Here is an 11,650-nt window from a genome sequence, read left to right on the forward strand (position 1 = left end):
ATATGTACTGATAATATTGATCTTATACATTAATTTTAGGATATCCAAAATCTATTCAATGAAGCTGTGTATTATACTCATTGTACTCATTTTGCAGTTTGATGATATATTAATTTCTACAGGTCAATATAATAGACAGCACAGACAGCAAATGGTTCAGGTAGGGTCTGAGAAAAAGTGATTTTTACAAGGTTTTGAAAGGTGCCATATCAGTCTCTCTCTCTCTCTCTCTCTCGCTCTCTAAACTACTGGAAGAGGTGGAGCTAAGCCTGCCTCCACTGCTAGTTTCTGCGAACAAACAAGATTTGCTGATCTCAGCTTCTGCCATTGAGGACTTCACACTAGTAGAGACAGAACATGGTAGATCCAACCATCTTCTGCTCTTAGTACAGCAGGTGTACAGGTAAAAACACACAATTAACAAGGTCAAATCATGACAAATGAAGGTCTGAATAAAGATGCTGCATGATTTGTTAGAAGGTCTAGGTCCACTATTTCGTCCAAATCTGATTTGAGGTGTCATCATTTCCTTGTTTGTTTTTTTATGGTGTGAATATTTATTTACTATGTAGCTTATATCTTTTTGTAGTTGTCCTCAAAATAGAATTAGATAATCACTTACTGGTGACAATAAATAATGATTGTAAGAAATTATGATTAAGGATTACTCTTTCACTGTGTACATTTGTCTTCGCATATAAGATTGAGAAGTAACAAAATAATGCAAGGAAATAATTAGGTATATTTTCATATTATACACTGCTCAAAAAAATAAAGGGAACACTTAAACAACACAATATAACTCCAAGTCAACCACACTTCTGTGAAACCAACCTGGGGTGAGTTTCCCGAAACGTTCTTAGCGCTAAGTACTTCTTAACCTCATACGTTTCATACGAGGTTACGAAGTACTTCGCGCTACGAACGTTTCGGGAAACCCACCCCTGTTCAGTTAGGAAGCAACACTGATTGTGAATCAATTTCACCTGCTGTTGTGCAAATGGAATAGACAACAGGTAGAAATGAGAGGCAATTAGCAAGACCCCCCCTATAAAGGAGTGGTTCTGCAGGTGGGGACCACAGACCACTTCTCAGTACCTATGCTTTCTGGCTGATGTTTTGGTCACTTTTGAACATTGGTGGTCCTTTCACACTCGTGGTAGCATGAGACGGACTCTACAACCCACACAAGTGGCTCAGGTAGTGCAGCTCATCCAGGATGGCACATCAATGCGAGCTGTGGCAAGAAGGTTTGCTGTGTCTGTCAGCGTAGTGTCCAGAGGCTGGAGGCGCTACCAGGAGACAGGCCAGTACACCAGGAGACGTGGAGGAGGCCGTAGGAGGGCAACAACCCAGCAGCAGGACCGCTACCTCCGCCTTTGTGCAAGAAGGAACAGGAGGAGCACTGCCAGAGCCCTGCAAAATGACCTCTAGCAGGCCACAAATGTGCATGTGTCTGCACAAACGGTTAGAAACCGACTCCATGCGGATGGTATGAGGGCCCGACGTCCACAGATGGGGGTTGTGCTCACAGCCCAACACCGTGCAGGATGCTTGGCATTTGCCAGAGAACACCAGGATTGGCAAATTCGCCACTGGTGCCTTGTGCTCTTCACAGATGAAAGCAGGTTCACAATGAGCACATGTGACAGACGTGACAGAGTCTGGAGACGCCGTGGAGAGCGATCTGCTGCCTGCAACATCCTTCAGCATGACCGGTTTGGCAGTGGGTCAGTAATGGTGTGGGGTGGCATTTCTTTGGAGGGCCGCACAGACCTCCATGTGCTCACCAGTGGTAGCCTGACTGCCATTAGGTACCGAGATGAGATCCTCAGACCCCTTGTGAGACCATATGCTGGTGCGGTTGGCCCTGGGTTCCTCCTAATGCAGGACAATGCTAGACCTCATGTGGCTGGAGTGTGTCAGCAGTTCCTGCAAGATGAAGGCATTGAAGCTATGGACTGGCCCGCCCGTTCCCCAGACCTGAATCCGATTGAGCACATCTGGGACATCATGTCTCGCTCCATCCACCAACGTCACATTGCACCACAGACTGTCCAGGAGTTGGCGGATGCTTTAGTCCAGGTCTGGGAGGAGATCCCTCAGGAGACCATCCGCCACCTCATCAGGAACATTCCCAGGCGTTGTAGGGAGGTCATACAGTCACATGGAGGCCACACACAATACTGAGGCTCATTTTGACTTGTTTTAAGGACATTACATCAAAGTTGGATCAGCCTGTAGTGTGTGTTTCCACTTTAATTTTAAGTTTGGCTCCAAATCCAGGCCTCCATTGGTTAATAAATTTGATTTCCATTGATGATTTTTGTGTGATTTTGTTGTCAGCACATTCAACTTTGTACAGAACAAAGTGTTCAATGAGAATATTTCATTCATTCAGATCTAGGATGTGTTATTTGAGTGTTCCCTTTATTTTTTTGAGCAGTGTATTAACAGATCCACATTGTGGACCCGAGACTGGCTATTGCTGTAGTTTTCATGGACCAGCACTAGAGGGCGGCGTCTCTCCAGTATTTACCTTCGCATTACGTTCAAGTTCTTATTGAAGTTTCTTGACAGAGGTGACAATACTTTACTTTTTTTTTTTTTTTACTTTACTGTACTTTTTAAACCTCCCAGTCAATAATACAAGAAGGATTCAGCAATATCGTTGACCACTTCATGAACGAATAAAAGTTGGTATTGCAGAACTGTTCCTGTGCTGCAATGCGATGGCATAATATTAGACATCGGCGAAGTAATTTCATCCTATTGTCTCAAAACTCTCAACCATAACATCAGAGTGATTTCTCTTTGAATCAAATAATAATAAAAGTCAACTGCTAAAATACTTTATATTGAGCTTGGGCCACCTCTCGCGTGCCATACATCACAGTCGCAAGCAGTTCATCGAGCAAAACGTACAATCCGGACAAATCTCTACCGCCTCCTCCTTCGCCGCCCACATGCGCGCCTGCAGCAATTTCTCGCCCTCGCGTTTCCCTTGCATATACGATAAATCAAAAGCGGACGCCACAACTATTCAATTACCCGGTTTCTCACCTTGTTCGCTATGATTTACCATGAGGTGCCAGCACTTTCTCCCAGTGCCTTTCACCCAGGGCTATAGTAATCGGCTTGGGATGAGTGCTCCGCCAGCCTCTTATAGGACATTTACATACAGCCTCCTTCTCCCGAAGCCCTCTAATAGATGCCCAATAGTATTTGCATTTATATAGCCCGCTTCGTAGAAACACGATGTGAGCGCTTCACCGTGATGAAAACAAACCCGGGCCGGCCTTGACTTGCAAGGATCGCGCCCCTGCCGTGCAAGCCCTTTTCTATATGCAGCGGGCCTGGTCCGGGTTTAATAACGGCCAGCCTGATTGAGAGAGGGAGGGTCGCGCGGGGCACAGTTACACCTCAAGTTGAATCAGCAGACACCGGGTGGGAAAAATGACAGAGGGTCAGTAATAGAAAAATTGTTTATTTGCATAGCAAATAAAATAGCGTTCCGCAGAGCAAGATGAGAGTAGAAATACTCCTCATTGAGAACAAAAGTGGTATGTGGTGTGTGAGGTGTTTTGATGAGGTTAAAAAATGCCAATTAGAGTCTTTACTGATGACGCTGTGGTAGCGCTTTGGAGTCAGACAGGTGCTTTACTTACAGCATTCTAACTGTAAATGTCTTTCGGTTTAACAGTAAAGCCTACTGTGCAATTCAACATACTCATTATGCTTAAATCATCCTTCAGGCCCTCTGAATTAGAAATGGGCCCAAGGCTTGATTGCATTGTTCCTTCTGCGAACGGCGGCTAAAAGCGTTCGTGATGACCTGGGTTGCACTGGGCCACATTTCCTTTGTTTTAGTATTGAGGACAATTTTACCTTGAACGTATCCACAACAAATCTGTAAAAAAATACGCTGCTCTGATTCTTAATGCATCTCAAGTAATAGCACACGTAACACTCTAAACAGGATATTATAACCACCGGGGGGCGACAACTCCAGACGCGAACAATCCAAATGAGCGATTTATGATAAAACAAATAAAACCAAATCAAAGGGGTGGGGGCCGCCAGGCAATCAGGGAGCCTCCAATTCGGCGGACGACCCAGATGAGGGGTCTGCGGGAGGCTCTATAAATCACGGCTGATGTCGGCCCTCCTCCGCAGGGCCAGCACAGCCCGACAGCCTGGGAAGGAAGCAGGAACAGACAGTCACCTGTCCCCCGCTGCACTTCATGTCCTGTTCACAGATGTCTTTTCTGCTGAGCCCAGTTGTACTTTTGATCCTGGACTGGCCATGCAGGATTCATACATCCATCTAAGCTGAGGATTTGTTTCTCGAACACAGACAAAGCACAGAACTTTAGCAGAATTCTGTCTAATGGCAACATGGTGAAACAGTATGTCCCCTTGTTTACAAAGCCACTGGCTCCTTGTTTAATGTTTTCAGAATAAAAGTTAAATACAGTAAGTATAACAATGGCCAGAAATCTGCAAAACCCATCCACACAGTCTAGCTCACCCCCAACCTCCACCCCCAACCTCCACATTATCACTGCCATCTACAAAACACCACACAAAAACAAATAGGACAGAAAGTCATTCTTTTCTCTCTTATTTTTTGATTTCTCTAAGTTGTAACAGTGTCCTCACTCTCTACTGCGTTAGTTATTGTGGAAAGTCACAGAAAATCATAGAAGCATGCACCATTTTATTCAGGAGGTACAGCAGACACTTTACCTGTTAAGGGTCTTATGAAGATGTTAAGGGTCTTAAGTAGACGTTTTACATGTTAAGGGTTTAAGAATATGTTTTACTAGTTAAGGTGAAACTTGCCAGGGAGCAGCTGCAAATCTAACATCCAGTAGATTCCAATTTTCGACAAACCAACAGAGACAGTGACTCAGAGAGTGACTCGGAGACAGTGACTCAGACATAGAGACTCACCATCTGTTAGTAAAGGATCTATTGAGAAGCGTGTCAGCTCTTGAAGTCTTTATAATAACACGATGCTACCTTAACACAGCAGTAATTATTCTAAAGCTGAATCATTTTTGCTTATCTTTTAAATTTGGGAAAGCATTTTCTTTTATTGTATCTGTGCAATTTCACTGCAGCTTGCAGCTGTGCCTCGTCAATGGTCAAAACACTTTGCCCTTTATCCAGATCCTTCCACAGCCAAGGCACCATCCCCACTATCATCAGCAGCAGACCCATCACGCCATCTCCCATGTAGCGCTGCAGTGCCCTCCTCCAGGACACATGACTCCACCACATCGCAGCCTTACTGCCTGAGACTGTGAGGATATTCTTGCCAGCTTAGATGTGACCACCCCCCATGCACGCACACACACACACACACAGACACACACACACACAGACACACACACACACACACACACACACACACACACACACACACACACACACACACACACACACACACACACACACACACATACAGAAAAAGAGAGAGAGAGAGAGAGAGAGAGAGAGAGAGAGAGAGAGAAACTTTATTGCTCCACAGAATGCCCTCTAATCAGGGAAGAAATCATAAAGAAAAGTTTTAGGGGGGTGGCTGAGGAGTTCGCACCTCGGGTTGGGTCAACCCAAGAGCACCCGGAGGGGGCGGCCAGCGGAGCCTCCTGGTGGGAGGCTGTTGTGTGTTTGAAGGTGTGGAGATAAACGCTGGGAGAGACACAGTTCAGCAGATAGTGGCACAGATGGAGATGAATGCGAACGTAAACATTTTGGGAATTTGCGCAGTGGTTGTGCTCAGGGTCGGGCATTTCTCCCCTGCTGTGACACGATACAGACACAGCAGCGGCAGCCTAGTGGAGATAAGGAGCTGTACACAGGCATGTTATACACCCTTCACATGCATGTTATACACCCTTCACAGACATGTTATACACACTTCACAGGCATGTTATACACACTTCTCAGGCATGTTATACACCCTTAACAGGCATGTTATACACACTTCACAGGCATGTTATACACCCTTCACGGGCATGTTATACACACTTCACAGGCATGTTATACACCCTTCACAGGCATGTTATACACCCTTCACAGACATGTTATACACACTTCACAGGCATGTTATACACACTTCTCAGGCATGTTATACACCCTTAACAGGCATGTTATACACACTTCACAGGCATGTTATACACCCTTCACGGGCATGTTATACACCCTTCACAGGCATGTTATACACACTACACAGGCATGTTATACACACTTCACAGACATGTTATATGCACTTAACAGGCATGTTATACACACTTCACAGGCATGTTATACATCCTTCACAGGCATGTTATACACACTTCACAGGCATGTTATACACACTACACAGGCATGTTATACACCCTTCACAGGCATGTTATACACACTTCACAGGCATTTTATACACCCTTAACAGGCAAGTTATACACCCTTAACAGGCAAGTTATACACCCTTACCAGGCATGTTATACACACTTCACAGGCATGTTATACACCCTTCCCAGGCATGTTATACACACTTCACAGACATGTTATATACACTTCACAGACATGTTATATACGCTTCACAGACATGTTATACAGAGTTCATAGACATGTTATACAGAGATCTTACGTATGTTATACAGACCTCACAATCCTGATCCAAAAGATGAAAACCTATAAAAGTCCTTTATGTGGTATTAGGTGTCCTTTGGCTAGTATGTTGTCCCTCTGATAGGAGCAGAAAGAGGTGTGGGAACGTAAGCTCTCTGTGAAGTCTGGTTGGCTGGGGGCTCAGATGCTGAGGGGTCAGAGGTCATGCTCTTGACTCCCTGCTAACCTTTGACTCCAGGCTGCCCTCACGTCCATCCTGTGCTGACGCAACATTCACACATCAGACACAAACATTCCCCCTCTGAGGTGACTGATCATCCTAATTTACTGGACACGTACATTTCTCTCTACATCTACGATTCAGGTCCCTCCTTTTTTGCTTTGTCTGTCAGTGATTTCACTTTATGCTGCTTCGCCAGAGAAAGAGAGAAAGACCGAGAGAGGAAGAGAGAGAGGAAGAGAGAGAGAGGAAGAGAGAGAGAGAGAGAGAGATGCTTCCATCCGTCATTACTTCTCGCAGTGACAGCCTCCTCACGCATGCACAGGCAAAATAGATTTTTACATTTGGGCAAATCTGGGTGGTGGGTGGAGGGGGTGGGTGTAGTTGAGGGGGAGGGGTTTGGGTGGGGGGGCTGTTACTTTACTGTAACTGATTCAGAATGAGCTGATATGTATACGTGCAAAGCCAGATGAGATGATCTATAGCCTCAACTTAATGGGTTATGTTGACTTCAGGATGGGGAGGAAAGGCCCACTACTTTGGGGAGAAAAAGACATAATGTGAGCAATAAAAACATAATTATTCATTTGATTAGGTCTGTAATTTATGCCGCATGTGTTAGCTGAGATCTGAATGGGGGACGGCGGGTGGTCCTGAGAGGGAGAGGTAGAATACGTGCAGTGTGAAGCAAACGGCAAATGGAATCCTGGGTGGGGGTGAGGGTGGAGGTCTTGGCAGGGGAGGAAGGCGTGCATGAGTCCTGCAGCCACTGAATCAAATCATTAAACAAACATACAATGGGTCGGGCTTCGGGGCAAGCGTCGGTTCAATTTCCACCAAATCAGAGATCCCCCTAAAGACAAACAACTCTTTCTCCGGAAGTATGCGCACACTCATATGGGAGTGAAGATGGGCCTCTCCTTCTCCTTCCCTCCCTATTCCATCCTGATCTTTCCTTCTGAGGCTGGAGCAAACAATTGTCAGTGCATTGTTGCCAAGTACCCTGACAAGATCCAAAGAGGTGAATTGAATTTCACTTCTCGCCTTCCATGCGGGTGTGTGTAGGACAGAGATCTCAAACACAGCAGGAGCACCACATCCATCAGACATACGTATATCGCCAATAAAAGCATGAGATTGTTTCTTCTAGGCTGCATTGAGTCAGTAAATAACAGTGCAGCTAATAGTGACTAGCTCCAGTGCTGGAGAGATCCTCCCTGGCTCTGTGTGTGTGTGTGTTTGTGTGTGTGCATCTGCGTGTGTGTGTGTGTGTGTGTGTGTGTGTGTGTGTGTGTGTGTGTGTGTGTGTGTGTGTGTGTGTGCGTGTGTGTTTGTGTGTGTGTGTGTGTGTGTGTGTGTGTGTGTGCATCTGCGTGTGTGTGTGTGTGTGTGTGTGAAGCTGAGGTGTGGTGGCAGTAAGAGGCCATGTGTCTGTTTGTGTTTGTTTAAATAGTCCTCCTTTTTAAATGGCTTTGTGCTGTGAGTTTTTGTGAGCACCATGACAACATGGTGGGCAGGAGAGAGAGGGAGAGAGTGAAGGAGAGGGAGAAGGAGAGGGAGAGAGAAAGAGAGCGCAAGAGAGTATTCTCAATTTCCCTCTAAAAAGAAAATTCATTTGCGCTTGCTAATGTAATGTCATCGTTGTGTTTACTGAGCGTGGATGATGTATAGGGGATGTTGCATTGAGTGAGACTGCTTAATGATGCATAGAATTAAGTCTGCGGCTTTCAGCTGAGCTCCCCTCGCGCTCATACACTCCTGCTCTCCCTCGCTCCTTCTCTCTCTCTCTTTCTCTGTCTCCCTCTCTCGTTCTCTCATACACTCCCGCTCTACCTCACTCCTTCTCTCTCTCCCTCATTCACTCATACACTCCCACTCCACTCCTTCTCTCTCTGTCTCTCTCTCATTCTCTCATACACTCCCACTCTCCATCATGCCTTCTCTCTCTCTGTCTCCTCTCCCCATCTCTCTTACTCTCTCTCTCTCTCTCTCTCACAGTCTCTCACTCTCTCTTTCCTGCTCTCTGTTTTGCTCTCATTCTCTCCCTCTCCCACTTTGTCCTCTCTCTCTCAGTCTCACAGATTCTCCCAGTGTATGCTGGGAAGGATGTTGTCTCGGACTAGTGGCCACATGCCGCACCGTGCTCCGACGCCTTTCTCCATCAATCACTTGAGAGAGAGAGAAAGAGAGAGACAGAGAGAGAGGGAGAGAAAGAGAAAGAAAGGGACTAAGAAATAGAGAGGGGAAAGAGAAAGCAGTTGGTAAAGAATAAAAGAGATATTGATAAAAGAAGTAACAAAAGCTCTGAGGACAACAATAAAAAAGTTGAAAAAACACATAAATACAACCCACACAAGCATGTGACTCATGAGTGGGGAGAGACAGTTAATGGCACACCATGCATATGGCGTCTCAAATGAATGTGAGCCTGTAAAACCATTGGATTAGGATTTAAATAAAGCAGCTGTATGAATACACCATTTCTGTGAGGCTGTTGTGATTACGATTGTTATTACCATGATAACGATTATGATCATGGTTTTGGTGGTGATGATGGTGATGATGATGATGATGATGATTATGATGATTGCAATTATAGCCATCACATGCATTTTTATTATAATGTGCATAACCAATGCAAAATTGTGTGTGTGTGTGTGTGTGTGTGTGTGTGTGTGTGTGTGTGTGTGTGTGTGTGTGTGTGTGTGTGTGTGTGTGTGTGTGTGTGTGTGTGTGTGTGTGTGTGTGTGTGTGCTTGGCAAGAGCTAGGCCAGAGGTTTATAGATGCAGAGGTCCTCACTGAGTACTTCAGCAGAACTGCAAGCCTGTGTCATGAATACATCCCCAGTGAACACAGTTGCTACAAAGACACAAAAAAACTCCCAAAAGACAGAAGTTTCATTTTCATACATTTTTGAGCATTTACAAGCCTCTATAATTGTTTCAGGAGTTTACTGCTAAGTAGCTGTCATGCTATGACACAAATAGTGTTACAAGAATAGCAAGTTTATGTAGTTATGGAAAGGAAAGGGGGTTTTTCAACATTTGTCCAAATGTCCTTGGTGTCTCCATATAAAAATGGGTTTGATGAGACATTATATACATGATAGGTTTAAAAGCCATTGAAATGAGTTAATGTGACTGGTGTACAGAGTTAATATACACCTATGTACAAGCATCTGTTATGCCTGCAACCTGGAAAGATTGTGCATTTTCAGGCCTTTGCCATTTGTTTGGAAGGGAAAGGAAATCCAAGCGTAACCAACTGCATGTTGAAGTTGTCTATGGATAATGCCTGTGAGTGAATGTGTTGATTTGAAAATTGAATTGGATTTACAAGAACTAGAATTTAACTGTGTGAAATCTACTTTTATTTTGGTATATATTTCAAGTTTTTTTCCATCACTTACATGATATAGCATGATGAACTATAAGCTAAAATATAGATATTTTTTGGTATACAGTATGTAAGTATGATAATATAAACTGTATTACTTGGGGTTTGAAAGTAATGTAATTTACAGGCCTTGTCACAGCTCGAGGCCTTTGCTTGATTACTGTTCAAATGGCCCCAATAAGATTTCATAAATCACTTTAGCCAACTAAACGGCATTTATGAAGGTAAACGAAGCAGTGAATTCCATCATTTCGAAGAGCGGCGCCAACGGTTCCCAACGGCACGGACATCTGCTTGGCCGTTCCTACACTTCCACCTTCCAGCACTGGTGAGCATCGGTTTCCCCGTTTGTGTTAAAGCTGTCGTCAGGGTACGAAAACTTTAGACAGAATTGATAGTGCGCTTTGTTGCCTATTTTAGCCTTTATGCTTGTCATCTCTCTCTCTCTCTCTGTTTCTCTCCCTCTTTCTCTCTATTTCTCTCTTTCTCTCTCTCCCTCCACTGCTCCACTGTGATCTAGCCGTCAACCCCATTCATCATTCCGCCACTTTCCCTGTACAGAATTATTATTTCTTTGATGTGTTACTAGTTGAAAACAAATCCATTTTGCTGCCCATCAATTTATCATTTGGGAAAGGAAGTCACACTCCAGTTGTGTGGACAACAGTGAGAGAGAGAGAGAGAGAGAGAGAGAGAGAGAGAGAGAGAGGGAAAAGGAGAGAGACAGAGAGAAGCATAGACAGTGACAGAGAGAGAGAGAGAGATCGAGGTAGTGAGAGAAACAATGAGAGAGAGAGGGGCAGTGAAAGAGAGAAACAGTGTGTGAGAGAGAGAGATATATAGAAAATTAGAGGGAGAAAGCAATATCCCAATTGAGTAATGCTCTTGAATGAGAGAGGGAAGGAGAGTTGACGTGAAATGAAAAACAGGAGGAATATGTAGGCAGGGAGAAAAGAGAAAGAGCAGAAAGAGACGGAGGGAGAAAGGGAGGGTCTCAGCACTCTCCCTCTCACCCTCCCTCAGCTAACGTCTCTGATAATTTATCACTCCTTCTAGCTCGACTGACAAACTATTTGCAGGAAAATGAGTTTTTCCGCTACGGATTTGTCCTCTGGGAATGGAAAGGGGTGCTGCTGTGTTTTTATCCCCTGTCATACACATATACACACATACTCTCTCTATCATACACACATACTGTATCATACACACATACTCTCTCTATCATACACACATACTGTATCATACATACATACTCTATCATACACACATACTGTATCATACACACATACTCTCTCTATCATACACACATACTGTATCATACATACATACTCTCTCTATCATGCACACATACTGTATCATACACACATACTCTCTCTATCATGCACACATACTGTATCATACACACATACTCTCTC

The sequence above is a fragment of the Brachyhypopomus gauderio genome, chromosome 7 (assembly GCF_052324685.1).
Source record: "Brachyhypopomus gauderio isolate BG-103 chromosome 7, BGAUD_0.2, whole genome shotgun sequence".
Classification (NCBI taxonomy): domain Eukaryota; kingdom Metazoa; phylum Chordata; class Actinopteri; order Gymnotiformes; family Hypopomidae; genus Brachyhypopomus; species Brachyhypopomus gauderio.